Source organism: Rhopilema esculentum, unplaced genomic scaffold, assembly GCF_057945365.1.
Source record: "Rhopilema esculentum isolate cy_ngs unplaced genomic scaffold, ASM5794536v1 HiC_scaffold_37, whole genome shotgun sequence".
Lineage (NCBI taxonomy): Eukaryota > Metazoa > Cnidaria > Scyphozoa > Rhizostomeae > Rhizostomatidae > Rhopilema > Rhopilema esculentum.
In genome coordinates, this window is record NW_028300848.1 from 797,004 (window position 1) to 816,878 (window position 19,875).

A 19,875-nucleotide genomic window follows, 5' to 3' on the forward strand; every position below is an offset into this window, starting at 1 on the left:
AAAAAGTTTGAAAAACTTAACATTTTTCAAAAAAATATTTTTACTCAAAACAACCGAAAATGCCAAGAAAATACCTTTCTGAAATGTTTTGATGATATTTGGTTGAACCTTCAAGTGACATCTAGAAAAAAATGAGAAATAAATTACCTAGAATATTTGAGACTAGAGCTTGAAAAACACAAAAAATTTGAAATTTTCAAAAAAAATATTTTCTAAAGAAACGACCAAGAAAGTCTTAATTTAGGTTCCGAAAATCATATCGGAGAGTTTCGGTGAATTTTAGGCTCTTATTTTGAATATAAGGACTTAGCAATTTTTGAAATATTTCATGACCCCGGACCTGCAAAAAAGTTCAAAAAACATAAAATTTTTCAAACATTTTTTTTTACTCGAAACAAGCAAGAAAGTCTTAATTCACGTTCCGAACATCATTTCGGGTAGTTTCGATGAATTTTACGCTCTTATTTTGAATATAAGGACTTAGCATTTTTTGAAATATTTCATGACCCCGGACCTGCAAAAAAGTTCAAAAAACTTAAAATTTTTCCAAATTTTTTTTTTACTCGAAACGAACAAGAAAGTCTTAATTTACGTTCCGAACATCATTTCGGGTAGTTTTGGTGAATTCTAGGCTCTCATTTTGAATATAAGGACTTAGCATTTTTTGAAATATTTCATGACCCCGGACCTGCAAAAAAGTTCAAAAAACTTAAAATTTTTCAAAAAATTTTTTTTACTCAAAACAAACAAGAAAGTCTTAATTCACGTTCCGAACATCATTTCGGGTAGTTTCGATGAATTTTAGGCACTTATTTTGAAGATAAGGACTGAGCATTTTTTGAAAAATTTCATGCCCCCGGACCTGTAAAAAAGTTGAAAAATTAGAAATTTTTCAAAAATTTTTTTTTACTCGAAATGAACAAGAAAGTCTTAATTCACGTTCCGAACATCATTTTGGGTAGTTTCGATGAATTTTAGGCACTCATTTTGAAGATAAGGAACCAGCCATTTTTGAAAAAATTTCATGACCCCGGACCTGCAAAAAAGTTAAAAAAATTTGAAATTTTTTCAAAAAAAAAACGAACAAGAAAGTCTTAATTCACGTTCCGAACATCATTTTGGGTAGTTTCGATGAATTTTAGGCACTTATTTTGAAGATAAGGAATCAGCCATTTTTGAAAAATTTCATGACCCCGGACCTGCAAAAAAGTTTGAAAAACTTAACATTTTTCAAAAAAATATTTTTACTCAAAACAACCGAAAATGCCAAGAAAATACCTTTCTGAAATGTTTTGATGATATTTGGTTGAACCTTCAAGTGACATCTAGAAAAAAATGAGAAATAAATTACCTAGAATATTTGAGACTAGAGCTTGAAAAACACAAAAAATTTGAAATTTTCAAAAAAAATATTTTCTAAAGAAACGACCAAGAAAGTCTTAATTTAGGTTCCGAAAATCATATCGGAGAGTTTCGGTGAATTTTAGGCTCTTATTTTGAATATAAGGACTTAGCAATTTTTGAAATATTTCATGACCCCGGACCTGCAAAAAAGTTCAAAAAACATAAAATTTTTCAAACATTTTTTTTTACTCGAAACAAGCAAGAAAGTCTTAATTCACGTTCCGAACATCATTTCGGGTAGTTTCGGTGAATTTTAGGCTCTTATTTTGAATATAAGGACTTAGCATTTTTTGAAATATTTCATGACCCCGGACCTGCAAAAAAGTTCAAAAAATTTGAAATTTTTCAAAAATTTTTTTTTACTCAAAACGAACAAGAAAGTCTTAATTCACGTTCAGAACATCATTTTGGGTAGTTTCGATGAATTTTAGGCACTTATTTTGAAGATAAGGAACCAGCCATTTTTGAAAAAATTTCATGACCCCGGACCTGCAAAAAAGTTTGAAAAACTTAACATTTTTCAAAAATTTTTTTTTACTCAAACTAACAGGAAAGTCTTAATTCACGTTCCGAACATCATTTCGGGTAGTTTTGGTGAATTCTAGGCTCTCATTTTGAATATAAAGACTTATCATTCTTTGAAATATTTCATGAACCCGGACCTACAAAAAAGTTCGAAAAACTTAAAATTTTTCAAAATTTTTTTTTACTCGAAACGAGCAAGAAAGTCTTAATTCACAATCCGAATATCATTTTGGGTAGTTTCGGTGAATTTTAGGCACTTATTTTGAAGATAAGGAATCAGCCATTTTTTAAAAAATTTCATGAACCCGGACCTGCAAAAAAGTTCAAAAAACTTAAAATTTTTCAAAAATTTTTTTACTCGAAACGAACAAGAAAGTCTTAATTCACGTTCCGAGCATCATTTCGGGTAGTTTCGATCAATTTTAGGCACTTTTTTTGAAGATAAGGAACCAGCCATTTTTGAAAAAATTTCATGACCCCGGACCTTCAAAAAAGTTCAAAAAATTTGAAATTTTTCAAAGATTTTTTTTTACTCGAAACAAGCAAGAAAGTCTTAATTCACGTTCCGAACATCATTTTGGGTAGTTTCGATGAATTTTAGGCTCTTATTTTGAATATAAGGACTTAGCATTTTTTGAAATATTTCATGACCCCGGACCTGCAAAAAAGTTCAAAAAATTGAAATTTTTCAAAAATTTTTTTTACTCAAAACGAACAAGAAAGTCTTAATTCACGTTCCGAACATCATTTCGGGTAGTTTCGATGAATTTTAGGCACTTATTTTGAAGATAAGGAAGCAGCCATTTTTGAAAAAATTTCATGACCCCGGACCTGCAAAAAAGTTCAAAATACTTAAAATTTTTCAAAAATTTTTTTTTACTTGAAACGAACAAGAAAGTCTTAATTCACGTTCCGAGCATCATTTCGGGTAGTTTCGATGAATTTTAGGCCCTTATTTTGAAGATAAGGAATCAGCATTTTTTGAAATATTTCATGACCCCGGACCTACAAAAAAGTTCGAAAAACTTAAAATTTTTCAAAAAATTTTTTTTATTCAAAACGAACAAGAAAGTCTTAATTCACGTTCCGAACATCATTTCGGGTAGTTTCGATGAATTTTAGGCACTTATTTTGAATAAAAGGACTGAGCATTTTTTGAAATATTTCATGACTCCGGACCTGTAAAAAAGTTGAAGAATTTGAAATTTTTCAAACATTTTTTTTTACTCGAAACGAGCAAGAAAGTCTTAATTCACGTTCCGAACATCATTTCGGGTAGTTTCGATGAATTTTAGGCACTTATTTTGAAGATAAGGAACCAGCCATTTTTGAAAATATTTCATGACCCCGGACCTACAAAAAAGTTCGAAAAACTTCGAATTTTTCAAAAATTTTTTTTTTACTCGAAACGAGCAAGAAAGTCTTAATTCACAATCCGAACATCATTTTGGGTAGTTTCGATGAATTTTAGGCACTTATTTTGAAGATAAGGAACCAGCCATTTTTGAAAAAATTTCATGACCCCGGACCTGCAAAAAAGTTCGAAAAACTTAAAATTTTTCAAAAATTTTTTTTTACTCGAAACGAGCAAGAAAGTCTTAATTCACAATCCGAACATCATTTTGAGTAGTTTCGGTGAATTTTAGGCTCTCATTTTGAATATAAGGACTTATCATTCTTTGAAATATTTCATGACCCCGGACCTACAAAAAAGTTCGAAAAACTTAAAATTTTTCAAAAATTTTTTTTTACTTGAAACGAGCAAGAAAGTCTTAATTCACGTTCCGAGCATCATTTCGGGTAGTTTCGATGAATTTTAGGCCCTTATTTTGAAGATAAGGAACCAGCCATTTTTGAAAATATTTCATGACCCCGGACCTACAAAAAAGTTCGAAAAACTTAAAATTTTTCAAAATTTTTTTTTTACTCGAAACGAGCAAGAAAGTCTTAATTCACGATCCGAACATCATTTTGGGTAGTTTCGGTGAATTTTAGGCACTTATTTTGAAGATAAGGAATCAGCCATTTTTGAAAAAATTTCATGACCCCGGACCTGCAAAAAAGTTCGAAAAACTTAAAATATTTCAAAAATTTTTTTTTTAGTCGAAACGAGCAAGAAAGTCTTAATCCACAATCCGAACATCATTTTGGGTAGTTTCGATGAATTTTAGGCACTTATTTTGAAGATAAGGAATCAGAATTTTTTGAAAAAATTTCATGACCCCGGACCTACAAAAAAGTTAGAAAAACTTACAATTTTTCAAAAAATTTTTTTTACTCGAAACGAGCAAGAAAATCATAATTCACGTTCCGAGCATCATTTCGGGTAGTTTCGATCAATTTTAGGCACTTTTTTTGAAGATAAGGAACCAGCCATTTTTGAAAAAATTTCATGACCCCGGACCTTCAAAAAAGTTCAAAAAATTTGAAATTTTTCAAAGATTTTTTTTTACTCGAAACAAGCAAGAAAGTCTTAATTCACGTTCCGAACATCATTTTGGGTAGTTTCGATGAATTTTAGGCTCTTATTTTGAATATAAGGACTTAGCATTTTTTGAAATATTTCATGACCCCGGACCTGCAAAAAAGTTCAAAAAATTGAAATTTTTCAAAAATTTTTTTTACTCAAAACGAACAAGAAAGTCTTAATTCACGTTCCGAACATCATTTCGGGTAGTTTCGATGAATTTTAGGCACTTATTTTGAAGATAAGGAAGCAGCCATTTTTGAAAAAATTTCATGACCCCGGACCTGCAAAAAAGTTCAAAATACTTAAAATTTTTCAAAAATTTTTTTTTTACTTGAAACGAACAAGAAAGTCTTAATTCACGTTCCGAGCATCATTTCGGGTAGTTTCGATGAATTTTAGGCCCTTATTTTGAAGATAAGGAATCAGCATTTTTTGAAATATTTCATGACCCCGGACCTACAAAAAAGTTCGAAAAACTTAAAATTTTTCAAAAAATTTTTTTTATTCAAAACGAACAAGAAAGTCTTAATTCACGTTCCGAACATCATTTCGGGTAGTTTCGATGAATTTTAGGCACTTATTTTGAATAAAAGGACTGAGCATTTTTTGAAATATTTCATGACTCCGGACCTGTAAAAAAGTTGAAGAATTTGAAATTTTTCAAACATTTTTTTTTACTCGAAACGAGCAAGAAAGTCTTAATTCACGTTCCGAACATCATTTCGGGTAGTTTCGATGAATTTTAGGCACTTATTTTGAAGATAAGGAACCAGCCATTTTTGAAAATATTTCATGACCCCGGACCTACAAAAAAGTTCGAAAAACTTAGAATTTTTCAAAAATTTTTTTTTTACTCGAAACGAGCAAGAAAGTCTTAATTCACAATCCGAACATCATTTTGGGTAGTTTCGATGAATTTTAGGCACTTATTTTGAAGTTAAGGAATCAGAATTTTTTGAAATATTTCATGACCCCGGACCTACAAAAAAGTTAGAAAAACTTAAAATTTTTCAAAAATTTTTTTTTACTCGAAACGAGCAAGAAAATCTTAATTCACGTTCCGAACATCATTTCGGGTAGTTTTGGTGAATTTTAGGCACTTAGTTTGAAGATAAGGAACCAGCCATTTTTGAAAAAATTTCATGACCCCGGACCTGCAAAAAAGTTCGAAAAACTTAAAATTTTTCAAAAATTTTTTTTTACTCGAAACGAGCAAGAAAGTCTTAATTCACAATCCGAACATCATTTTGAGTAGTTTCGGTGAATTTTAGGCTCTCATTTTGAATATAAGGACTTATCATTCTTTGAAATATTTCATGACCCCGGACCTACAAAAAAGTTCGAAAAACTTAAAATTTTTCAAAAATTTTTTTTTACTTGAAACGAGCAAGAAAGTCTTAATTCACGTTCCGAGCATCATTTCGGGTAGTTTCGATGAATTTTAGGCCCTTATTTTGAAGATAAGGAACCAGCCATTTTTGAAAATATTTCATGACCCCGGACCTACAAAAAAGTTCGAAAAACTTAAAATTTTTCAAAATTTTTTTTTTACTCGAAACGAGCAAGAAAGTCTTAATTCACGATCCGAACATCATTTTGGGTAGTTTCGGTGAATTTTAGGCACTTATTTTGAAGATAAGGAATCAGCCATTTTTGAAAAAATTTCATGACCCCGGACCTGCAAAAAAGTTCGAAAAACTTAAAATATTTCAAAAATTTTTTTTTAGTCGAAACGAGCAAGAAAGTCTTAATTCACAATCCGAACATCATTTTGGGTAGTTTCGGTGAATTTTAGGCACTTATTTTGAAGATAAGGAATCAGCCATTTTTGAAAAAATTTCATGACCCCGGACCTGCAAAAAAGTTCGAAAAACTTAAAATATTTCAAAAATTTTTTTTTTAGTCGAAACGAGCAAGAAAGTCTTAATTCACAATCCGAACATCATTTTGGGTAGTTTCGATGAATTTTAGGCACTTATTTTGAAGATAAGGAATCAGAATTTTTTGAAAAAATTTCATGACCCCGGACCTACAAAAAAGTTAGAAAAACTTACAATTTTTCAAAAAATTTTTTTTACTCGAAACGAGCAAGAAAGTCTTAATTCACGATCCGAACATCATTTTGGGTAGTTTCGGTGAATTTTAGGCACTTATTTTGAAGATAAGGAATCAGCCATTTTTGAAAAAATTTCATGACCCCGGACCTGCAAAAAAGTTCAAAAAACTTAAAATTTTTCAAACATTTTTTTTTACTCGAAACGAGCAAGAAAGTCTTAAATTACGTTCCGAAAATCATTTCGGGTAGTTTCTGTGAATTTTAGGTACTTATTTTGAAGATAAGGAATCAGCCATTTTTGAAAAAATTTCATGACCCCGGACCTGCAAAAAAGTTCAAAAAACTTAAAATTTTTCAAAAAATTTTTTTACTGGAAACGAACAAGAAAGTCTTAAATTACGTTCCGAAAATCATTTCGGGTAGTTTCGGTGAATTTTAGGCACTTATTTTGAAGTTAAGGAATCAGAATTTTTTGAAATATTTCATGACCCCGGACCTACAAAAAAGTTAGAAAAACTTAAAATTTTTCAAAAATTTTTTTTTACTCGAAACGAGCAAGAAAATCTTAATTCACGTTCCGAACATCATTTCGGGTAGTTTTGGTGAATTTTAGGCACTTAGTTTGAAGATAAGGAACCAGCCATTTTTGAAAAAATTTCATGACCCCGGACCTGCAAAAAAGTTCGAAAAACTTAAAATTTTTCAAAAATTTTTTTTTACTCGAAACGAGCAAGAAAGTCTTAATTCACAATCCGAACATCATTTTGGGTAGTTTCGGTGAATTTTAGGCTCTCATTTTGAATATAAGGACTTATCATTCTTTGAAATATTTCATGACCCCGGACCTACAAAAAAGTTCGAAAAACTTAAAATTTTTCAAAAATTTTTTTTTACTTGAAACGAGCAAGAAAGTCTTAATTCACGTTCCGAGCATCATTTCGGGTAGTTTCGATGAATTTTAGGCCCTTATTTTGAAGATAAGGAACCAGCCATTTTTGAAAATATTTCATGACCCCGGACCTACAAAAAAGTTCGAAAAACTTAAAATTTTTCAAAATCTTTTTTTTACTCGAAACGAGCAAGAAAGTCTTAATTCACGATCCGAACATCATTTTGGGTAGTTTCGGTGAATTTTAGGCACTTATTTTGAAGATAAGGAATCAGCCATTTTTGAAAAAATTTCATGACCCAAGACCTGCAAAAAAGTTCGAAAAACTTAAAATATTTCAAAAATTTTTTTTTTAGTCGAAACGAGCAAGAAAGTCTTAATTCACAATCCGAACATCATTTTGGGTAGTTTCGATGAATTTTAGGCACTTATTTTGAAGATAAGGAATCAGAATTTTTTGAAAAAATTTCATGACCCCGGACCTACAAAAAAGTTAGAAAAACTTACAATTTTTCAAAAAATTTTTTTTACTCGAAACGAGCAAGAAAATCATAATTCACGTTCTGAACATCATTTCGGGTAGTTTCGGTGAATTTTAGGCACTTATTTTGAAGATAAGGAATAAGCCATTTTTGAAAAAATTTCATGACCCCGGACCTGCAAAAAAGTTCAAAATTTAAAATTTTTCAAAAATTTTTTTTTACTTGAAACGAGCAAGAAAGTCTTAATTCACGTTCCGAGCATCATTTCGGGTAGTTTCGATGAATTTTAGGCCCTTATTTTGAAGATAAGGAACCAGCCATTTTTGAAAATATTTCATGACCCCGGACCTGCAAAAAAGTTCGAAAAACTTAAAATTTTTCAAAATCTTTTTTTTACTCGAAACGAGCAAGAAAGTCTTAATTCACGATCCGAACATCATTTTGGGTAGTTTCGGTGAATTTTAGGCACTTATTTTGAAGATAAGGAATCAGCCATTTTTGAAAAAATTTCATGACCCAGGACCTGCAAAAAAGTTCGAAAAACTTAAAATATTTCAAAAATTTTTTTTTTAGTCGAAACGAGCAAGAAAGTCTTAATTCACAATCCGAACATCATTTTGGGTAGTTTCGATGAATTTTAGGCACTTATTTTGAAGATAAGGAATCAGAATTTTTTGAAAAAATTTCATGACCCCGGACCTACAAAAAAGTTAGAAAAACTTACAATTTTTCAAAAAATTTTTTTTACTCGAAACGAGCAAGAAAATCATAATTCACGTTCTGAACATCATTTCGGGTAGTTTCGGTGAATTTTAGGCACTTATTTTGAAGATAAGGAATCAGCCATTTTTGAAAAAATTTCATGACCCCGGACCTGCAAAAAAGTTCAAAATACTTAAAATTTTTCAAAAATTTTTTTTTACTCGAAACGAGCAAGAAAGTCTTAATTCACGATCCGAACATCATTTTGGGTAGTTTCGGTGAATTTTAGGCACTTATTTTGAAGATAAGGAATCAGCCATTTTTGAAAAAATTTCATGACCCCGGACCTGCAAAAAAGTTCAAAAAACTTAAAATTTTTCAAACATTTTTTTTTACTCGAAACGAGCAAGAAAGTCTTAAATTACGTTCCGAAAATCATTTCGGGTAGTTTCGGTGAATTTTAGGTACTTATTTTGAAGATAAGGAATCAGCCATTTTTGAAAAAATTTCATGACCCCGGACCTGCAAAAAAGTTCAAAAAACTTAAAATTTTTCAAAAAATTTTTTTACTCGAAACGAACAAGAAAGTCTTAAATTACGTTCCGAAAATCATTTCGGGTAGTTTCGGTGAATTTTAGGTACTTATTTTGAAGATAAGGAATCAGCCATTTTTGAAAAAATTTCATGACCCCGGACCTGCAAAAAAGTTCAAAAAACTTAAAATTTTTCAAAAATTTTTTTTACTCGAAACGAACAAGAAAGTCTTAATTCACGTTCCGAACATCATTTCGGGTAGTTTCGATGAATTTTAGGCACTTATTTTGAAGATAAGGAAGCAGCCATTTTTGAAAAAATTTCATGACCCCGGACCTGCAAAAAAGTTAAAAAAACTTAAAATTTTTCAAAAATTTTCTTTTACTCGAAACGAGCAAGAAAGTCTTAATTCACGTTCCAAACATCATTTCGGGTAGTTTCGGTGAATTTTAGGCACTTATTTTGAATATAAGGAATCAGCCATTTTTGAAATATTTCATGACCAAGGACCTGCAAAAAAGTTCAAAAACTTAAAATTTTTCAAAAATTTTTTTTTACTCGAAACGAACAAGAAAGTCTTAATTCACGTTCCGAACATCATTTCGGGTAGTTTCGATGAATTTTAGGCACTTATTTTGAAGATAAGGAATCAGCCATTTTTGAAATATTTCATGACCCCGGACCTGCAAAAAAGTTCGAAAAACTTAAAGTTTTTCAAAAATTTTTTTTTACTCGAAACGAGCAAGAAAGTCTTAATTCATGTTCCGAACATCATTTCGGGTAGTTTCGGTGAATTTTAGGCACTTATTTTGAAGATAAGGAATCAGCCATTTTTGAAAAAATTTCATGACCCCGGACCTGCAAAAAAGTTCAAAAAATTTGAAATTTTTCAAAAAAATTTTTTTACTCAAAACAACCGAAAATGCTAAGAAAATACCTTTCTGAAATGTTTTGATGATATTTGGTTGAACCTTCAAGTGACATCTAGAAAAAAGTGAGAAATAAATTACCTAGAATGTTTGAGACTAGAGCTTGAAAAACACAAAAAATTTGAAATTTTCCAAAAAAAATATTTTCTAAAGAAACTACCAAGAAAGTCTTAATTTAGGTTCCGAAAATCATTTCGGAGAGTTTCGGTGAATTTTAGGCTCTTATTTTGAATATAAGGACTTAGCAATTTTTGAAATATTTCATGACCCCGGACCTGCAAAAAAGTTAGAAAAACTTAAAATTTTTCAAAAATTTTCTTTTACTCGAAACGAGCAAGAAAGTCTTAATTCACGTTCCAAACATCAATTCGGGTAGTTTCGGTGAATTTTAGGCACTTATTTTGAAGATAAGGAATCAGCCATTTTTGAAAAAATTTCATGACCCCGGACCTGCAAAAAAGTTCAAAATACTTAAAATTTTTCAAAAATTTTTTTTTACTCGAAACGAGCAAGAAAGTCTTAATTCACGATCCGAACATCATTTTGGGTAGTTTCGGTGAATTTTAGGCACTTATTTTGAAGATAAGGAATCAGCCATTTTTGAAAAAATTTCATGACCCCGGACCTGCAAAAAAGTTCAAAAAACTTAAAATTTTTCAAAAAATTTTTTTACTCGAAACGAACAAGAAAGTCTTAAATTACGTTCCGAAAATCATTTCGGGTAGTTTCGGTGAATTTTAGGTACTTATTTTGAAGATAAGGAATCAGCCATTTTTGAAAAAATTTCATGACCCCGGACCTGCAAAAAAGTTCAAAAAACTTAAAATTTTTCAAAAATTTTTTTTACTCGAAACGAACAAGAAAGTCTTAATTCACGTTCCGAACATCATTTCGGGTAGTTTCGATGAATTTTAGGCACTTATTTTGAAGATAAGGAAGCAGCCATTTTTGAAAAAATTTCATGACCCCGGACCTGCAAAAAAGTTAAAAAAACTTAAAATTTTTCAAAAATTTTCTTTTACTCGAAACGAGCAAGAAAGTCTTAATTCACGTTCCAAACATCATTTCGAGTAGTTTCGGTGAATTTTAGGCACTTATTTTGAATATAAGGAATCAGCCATTTTTGAAAAAATTTCATGACCCCGGACCTGCAAAAAAGTTCAAAATACTTAAAATTTTTCAAAAATTTTTTTTTACTCGAAACGAGCAAGAAAGTCTTAATTCACGATCCGAACATCATTTTGGGTAGTTTCGGTGAATTTTAGGCACTTATTTTGAAGATAAGGAATCAGCCATTTTTGAAAAAATTTCATGACCCCGGACCTGCAAAAAAGTTCAAAAAACTTAAAATTTTTCAAAAAATTTTTTTACTCGAAACGAACAAGAAAGTCTTAAATTACGTTCCGAAAATCATTTCGGGTAGTTTCGGTGAATTTTAGGTACTTATTTTGAAGATAAGGAATCAGCCATTTTTGAAAAAATTTCATGACCCCGGACCTGCAAAAAAGTTCAAAAAACTTAAAATTTTTCAAAAATTTTTTTTACTCGAAACGAACAAGAAAGTCTTAATTCACGTTCCGAACATCATTTCGGGTAGTTTGGATGAATTTTAGGCACTTATTTTGAAGATAAGGAAGCAGCCATTTTTGAAAAAATTTCATGACCCCGGACCTGCAAAAAAGTTAAAAAAACTTAAAATTTTTCAAAAATTTTCTTTTACTCGAAACGAGCAAGAAAGTCTTAATTCACGTTCCAAACATCATTTCGAGTAGTTTCGGTGAATTTTAGGCACTTATTTTGAATATAAGGAATCAGCCATTTTTGAAATATTTCATGACCAAGGACCTGCAAAAAAGTTCAAAAACTTAAAATTTTTCAAAAATTTTTTTTTACTCGAAACGAACAAGAAAGTCTTAATTCACGTTCCGAACATCATTTCGGGTAGTTTCGATGAATTTTAGGCACTTATTTTGAAGATAAGGAATCAGCCATTTTTGAAATATTTCATGACCCCGGACCTGCAAAAAAGTTCGAAAAACTTAAAGTTTTTCAAAAATTTTTTTTTACTCGAAACGAGCAAGAAAGTCTTAATTCATGTTCCGAACATCATTTCGGGTAGTTTCGGTGAATTTTAGGCACTTATTTTGAAGATAAGGAATCAGCCATTTTTGAAAAAATTTCATGACCCCGGACCTGCAAAAAAGTTCAAAAAATTTGAAATTTTTCAAAAAAATTTTTTTACTCAAAACAACCGAAAATGCTAAGAAAATACCTTTCTGAAATGTTTTGATGATATTTGGTTGAACCTTCAAGTGACATCTAGAAAAAAGTGAGAAATAAATTACCTAGAATGTTTGAGACTAGAGCTTGAAAAACACAAAAAATTTGAAATTTTCCAAAAAAAATATTTTCTAAAGAAACTACCAAGAAAGTCTTAATTTAGGTTCCGAAAATCATTTCGGAAAGTTTCGGTGAATTTTAGGCTCTTATTTTGAATATAAGGACTTAGCAATTTTTGAAATATTTCATGACCCCGGACCTGCAAAAAAGTTAAAAAAACTTAAAATTTTTCAAAAATTTTCTTTTACTCGAAACGAGCAAGAAAGTCTTAATTCACGTTCCAAACATCAATTCGGGTAGTTTCGGTGAATTTTAGGCACTTATTTTGAAGATAAGGAATCAGCCATTTTTGAAAAAATTTCATGACCCCGGACCTGCAAAAAAGTTCAAAAAACTTAAAATTTTTCAAAAATTTTTTTTACTCAAAACGAACAAGAAAGTTTTAATTCACGTTCCGAACATCATTTCGGGTAGTTTCGATGAATTTTAGGCACTTATTTTGAAGATAAGGAATCAGCCATTTTTGAAATATTTCATGACCCCGGACCTGCAAAAAAGTTAAAAAAACTTAAAATTTTTCAAAAATTTTCTTTTACTCGAAACGAGCAAGAAAGTCTTAATTCACGTTCCAAACATCATTTCGGGTAGTTTCGGTGAATTTTAGGCACTTATTTTGAAGATAAGGAATCAGCCATTTTTGAAAAAATTTCATGACCCCGGACCTGCAAAAAAGTTCAAAAAACTTAAAATTTTTCAAAAATTTTTTTTACTCAAAACGAACAAGAAAGTTTTAATTCACGTTCCGAACATCATTTCGGGTAGTTTCGATGAATTTTAGGCACTTATTTTGAATATAAGGAATCAGCCATTTTTGAAATATTTCATGACCCCGGACCTGCAAAAAAGTTCGAAAAACTTAAAATTTTTCAAAAATTTTTTTTTACTCGAAACGAGCAAGAAAGTCTTAATTCACGATCCGAACATCATTTTGGGTAGTTTCGGTGAATTTTAGGCACTTATTTTGAAGATAAGGAATCAGCCATTTTTGAAAAAATTTCATGACCCCGGACCTGCAAAAAAGTTCGAAAAACTTAAAATATTTCAAAAAAAATTTTTTTAGTCGAAACGAGCAAGAAAGTCTTAATTCACAATCCGAACATCATTTTGGGTAGTTTCGATGAATTTTAGGCACTTATTTTGAATATAAGGAATCAGCCATTTTTGAAATATTTCATGACCCCGGACCTGCAAAAAAGTTCGAAAAACTTAAAATTTTTCAAAAATTTTTTTTTACTCGAAACGAGCAAGAAAGTCTTAATTCACGATCCGAACATCATTTTGGGTAGTTTCGGTGAATTTTAGGCACTTATTTTGAAGATAAGGAATCAGCCATTTTTGAAAAAATTTCATGACCCCGGACCTGCAAAAAAGTTCGAAAAACTTAAAATATTTCAAAAAAATTTTTTTTAGTCGAAACGAGCAAGAAAGTCTTAATTCACAATCCGAACATCATTTTGGGTAGTTTCGATGAATTTTAGGCACTTATTTTGAAGATAAGTAATCAGAATTTTTTGAAATATTTCATGACCCCGGACCTACAAAAAAGTTAGAAAAACTTAAAATATTTCAAAAAATTTTTTTTACTCGAAACGAGCAAGAAAATCTTAATTCACGTTCTGAACATCATTTCGGGTAGTTTCGATGAATTTTAGGCACTTATTTTGAAGATAAGGAATCAGCCATTTTTGAAAAAATTTCATGACCCCGGACCTGCAAAAAAGTTAAAAAAACTTAAAATTTTTCAAAAATTTTCTTTTACTCGAAACGAGCAAGAAAGTCTTAATTCACGTTCCAAACATCAATTCGGGTAGTTTCGGTGAATTTTAGGCACTTATTTTGAAGATAAGGAATCAGCCATTTTTGAAAAATTTCATGACCCCGGACCTGCAAAAAAGTTCAAAAAACTTAAAATTTTTCAAAAATTTTTTTTACTCAAAACGAACAAGAAAGTTTTAATTCACGTTCCGAACATCATTTCGGGTAGTTTCGATGAATTTTAGGCACTTATTTTGAAGATAAGGAATCAGCCATTTTTGAAATATTTCATGACCCCGGACCTGCAAAAAAGTTCAAAAAATTGAAATTTTTCAAACATTTTTTTTGACTCGAAACAAGCAAGAAAGTCTTAATTCACGTTCCAAACATCATTTCGGGTAGTTTTGGTGAATTTTAGGCTCTTATTTTGAATATAAGGACTTAGCATTTTTTGAAATATTTCATGACCCCGGACCTGCAAAAAAGTTCAAAAAAATTGAAATTTTTCAAAAATTTTTTTCTACTCGAAACGAACAAGAAAGTCTTAATTCACGTTCCGAACATCATTTCGGGTAGTTTCGATGAATTTTAGGCACTTATTTTGAAGATAAGGAATCAGCCATTTTTGAAATATTTCATGACCCTGGACCTGCAAAAAGGTTCGAAAAACTTAAAGTTTTTCAAAAATTTTTTTTAATCGAAACGAGCAAGAAAGTCTTCATTCACGTTCCGAACATCATTTCGGGTAGTTTCGGTGAATTTTAGGCTCTTATTTTGAATATAAGGACTTAGCATTCTTTGAAATATTTCATGACCCCGGACCTACAAAAAAGTTCGAAAAACTTAAAATTTTTCAAAAATTTTTTTTACTCGAATTGAGCAAGAAAGTCTTAATTCACGTTCCAAACATCATTTCGGGTAGTTTTGGTGAATTTTAGGCTCTTATTTTGAATATAAGGACTTAGCATTTTTTGAAATATTTCATGACCCCGGACCTGCAAAAAAGTTCAAAAAAATTGAAATTTTTCAAAAAATTTTTTTATTCAAAACGAACAAGAAAGTCTTAATTCACGTTCCGAACATCATTTCGGGTAGTTTCGATGAATTTTAGGCACTTATTTTGAATAAAAGGACTGAGCATTTTTTGAAATATTTCATGACTCCGGACCTGTAAAAAAGTTGAAGAATTTGAAATTTTTCAAACATTTTTTTTTACTCGAAACGAGCAAGAAAGTCTTAATTCACGTTCCGAACATCATTTCGGGTAGTTTCGATGAATTTTAGGCACTTATTTTGAAGATAAGGAACCAGCCATTTTTGAAAATATTTCATGACCCCGGACCTGCAAAAAAGTTCGAAAAACTTAGAATTTTTCAAAAATTTTTTTTTTACTCGAAACGAGCAAGAAAGTCTTAATTCACAATCCGAACATCATTTTGGGTAGTTTCGATGAATTTTAGGCACTTATTTTGAAGTTAAGGAATCAGAATTTTTTGAAATATTTCATGACCCCGGACCTACAAAAAAGTTAGAAAAACTTAAAATTTTTCAAAAATTTTTTTTTACTCGAAACGAGCAAGAAAATCTTAATTCACGTTCCGAACATCATTTTGGGTAGTTTTGGTGAATTTTAGGCACTTAGTTTGAAGATAAGGAACCAGCCATTTTTGAAAAAATTTCATGACCCACCCCGGACCTGCAAAAAAGTTCGAAAAACTTAAAATTTTTCAAAAATTTTTTTTTACTCGAAACGAGCAAGAAAGTCTTAATTCACAATCCGAACATCATTTTGGGTAGTTTCGGTGAATTTTAGGCTCTCATTTTGAATATAAAGTCTTATCATTCTTTGAAATATTTCATGACCCCGGACCTACAAAAAAGTTCGAAAAACTTAAAATTTTCCAAAAATTTTTTTTTACTTGAAACGAGCAAGAAAGTCTTAATTCACGTTCCGAGCATCATTTCGGGTAGTTTCGATGAATTTTAGGCCCTTATTTTGAAGATAAGGAACCAGCCATTTTTGAAAATATTTCATGACCCCGGACCTGCAAAAAAGTTCAAAAAAATTGAAATTTTTCAAAAATTTTTTTTATTCAAAACGAACAAGAAAGTCTTAATTCACGTTCCGAACATCATTTCGGGTAGTTTCGATGAATTTTAGGCACTTATTTTGAATAAAAGGACTGAGCATTTTTTGAAATATTTCATGACTCCGGACCTGTAAAAAAGTTGAAGAATTTGAAATTTTTCAAACATTTTTTTTTACTCGAAACGAGCAAGAAAGTCTTAATTCACGTTCCGAACATCATTTCGGGTAGTTTCGATGAATTTTAGGCACTTATTTTGAAGATAAGGAACCAGCCATTTTTGAAAATATTTCATGACCCCGGACCTACAAAAAAGTTCGAAAAACTTAGAATTTTTCAAAAATTTTTTTTTTACTCGAAACGAGCAAGAAAGTCTTAATTCACGTTCCGAACATCATTTCGGGTAGTTTCGATGAATTTAAGGCACTTATTTTGAATATAAGGAATCAGCCATTTTTGAAATATTTCATGACCCCGGACCTGCAAAAAAGTTCAAAAAACTTAAAATTTTTCAAACATTTTTTTTTACTCGAAACGAGCAAGAAAGTCTTAAATTACGTTCCGAAAATCATTTCGGGTAGTTTCGGTGAATTTTAGGTACTTATTTTGAAGATAAGGAATCAGCCATTTTTGAAAAAATTTCATGACCCCGGACCTGCAAAAAAGTTCAAAAAACTTAAAATTTTTCAAAAAATTTTTTTACTCGAAACGAACAAGAAAGTCTTAATTCACGTTCCGAACATCATTTCGGGTAGTTTCGATGAATTTTAGGCACTTATTTTGAAGATAAGGAATCAGCCATTTTTGAAATATTTCATGACCCCGGACCTGCAAAAAAGTTCGAAAAACTTAAAGTTTTTCAAAAATTTTTTTTTACTCGAAACGAGCAAGAAAGTCTTTATTCACGTTCCGAACATCATTTCGGGTAGTTTCGGTGAATTTTAGGCACTTATTTTGAAGATAAGGAATCAGCCATTTTTGAAAAAATTTCATGACCCCGGACCTGCAAAAAAGTTCAAAAAATTTGAAATTTTTCAAAAAAATTTTTTTACTCGAAACGAACAAGAAAGTCTTAATTCACGTTCCGAACATCATTTCGGGTAGTTTCGATGAATTTTAGGCACTTATTTTGAAGATAAGGAATCAGCCATTTTTGAAATATTTCATGACCCCGGACCTGCAAAAAAGTTCGAAAAACTTAAAGTTTTTCAAAAATTTTTTTTTACTCGAAACGAGCAAGAAAGTCTTTATTCACGTTCCGAACATCATTTCGGGTAGTTTCGGTGAATTTTAGGCACTTATTTTGAAGATAAGGAATCAGCCATTTTTGAAAAAATTTCATGACCCCGGACCTGCAAAAAAGTTCAAAAAATTTGAAATTTTTCAAAAAAATTTTTTTACTCAAAACAACCGAAAATGCTAAGAAAATACCTTTCTGAAATGTTTTGATGATATTTGGTTGAACCTTCAAGTGACATCTAGAAAAAAGTGAGAAATAAATTACCTAGAATGTTTGAGACTAGAGCTTGAAAAACACAAAAAATTTGAAATTTTCCAAAAAAAATATTTTCTAAAGAAACTACCAAGAAAGTCTTAATTTAGGTTCCGAAAATCATTTCGGAGAGTTTCGGTGAATTTTAGGCTCTTATTTTGAATATAAGGAATTAGCAATTTTTGAAATATTTCATGACCCCGGACCTGCAAAAAAGTTAAAAAAACTTAAAATTTTTCAAAAATTTTCTTTTACTCGAAACGAGCAAGAAAGTCTTAATTCACGTTCCAAACATCAATTCGGGTAGTTTCGGTGAATTTTAGGCACTTATTTTGAAGATAAGGAATCAGCCATTTTTGAAAAAATTTCATGACCCCGGACCTGCAAAAAAGTTCAAAAAACTTAAAATTTTTCAAAAATTTTTTTTACTCAAAACGAACAAGAAAGTTTTAATTCACGTTCCGAACATCATTTCGGGTAGTTTCGATGAATTTTAGGCACTTATTTTGAAGATAAGGAATCAGCCATTTTTGAAATATTTCATGACCCCGGACCTGCAAAAAAGTTCAAAAAACTGAAATTTTTCAAACATTTTTTTTGACTCGAAACAAGCAAGAAAGTCTTAATTCACGTTCCAAACATCATTTCGGGTAGTTTTGGTGAATTTTAGGCTCTTATTTTGAATATAAGGACTAAGCATTTTTTGAAATATTTCATGACCCCGGACCTGCAAAAAAGTTCAAAAAAATTGAAATTTTTCAAAAATTTTTTTCTACTCGAAACGAACAAGAAAGTCTTAATTCACGTTCCGAACATCATTTCGGGTAGTTTCGATGAATTTTAGGCACTTATTTTGAAGATAAGGAATCAGCCATTTTTGAAATATTTCATGACCCCGGACCTGCAAAAAAGTTCGAAAAACTTAAAGTTTTTCAAAAAATTTTTTTTACTCGAAACGAGCAAGAAAGTCTTTATTCACGTTCCGAACATCATTTCGGGTAGTTTCGGTGAATTTTAGGCACTTATTTTGAAGATAAGGAATCAGCCATTTTTGAAAAAATTTCATGACCCCGGACCTGCAAAAAAGTTCAAAAAATTTGAAATTTTTCAAAAAAATTTTTTTACTCAAAACAACCGAAAATGCTAAGAAAATACCTTTCTGAAATGTTTTGATGATATTTGGTTGAACCTTCAAGTGACATCTAGAAAAAAGTGAGAAATAAATTACCTAGAATGTTTGAGACTAGAGCTTGAAAAACACAAAAAATTTGAAATTTTCCAAAAAAAATATTTTCTAAAGAAACTACCAAGAAAGTCTTAATTTAGGTTCCGAAAATCATTTCGGAGAGTTTCGGTGAATTTTAGGCTCTTATTTTGAATATAAGGACTTAGCAATTTTTGAAATATTTCATGACCCCGGACCTGCAAAAAAGTTAAAAAAACTTAAAATTTTTCAAAAATTTTCTTTTACTCGAAACGAGCAAGAAAGTCTTAATTCACGTTCCAAACATCAATTCGGGTAGTTTCGGTGAATTTTAGGCACTTATTTTGAAGATAAGGAATCAGCCATTTTTGAAAAAATTTCATGACCCCGGACCTGCAAAAAAGTTCAAAAAACTTAAAATTTTTCAAAAATTTTTTTTACTCAAAACGAACAAGAAAGTTTTAATTCACGTTCCGAACATCATTTCGGGTAGTTTCGATGAATTTTAGGCACTTATTTTGAAGATAAGGAATCAGCCATTTTTGAAATATTTCATGACCCCGGACCTGCAAAAAAGTTCAAAAAATTGAAATTTTTCAAACATTTTTTTTGACTCGAAACAAGCAAGAAAGTCTTAATTCACGTTCCAAACATCATTTCGGGTAGTTTTGGTGAATTTTAGGCTCTTATTTTGAATATAAGGACTTAGCATTTTTTGAAATATTTCATGACCCCGGACCTGCAAAAAAGTTCAAAAAAATTGAAATTTTTCAAAAAATTTTTTCTACTCGAAACGAACAAGAAAGTCTTAATTCACGTTCCGAACATCATTTCGGGTAGTTTCGATGAATTTTAGGCACTTATTTTGAAGATAAGGAATCAGCCATTTTTGAAAAAATTTCATGACCCCGGACCTGCAAAAAAGTTCAAAAAACTTAAAATTTTT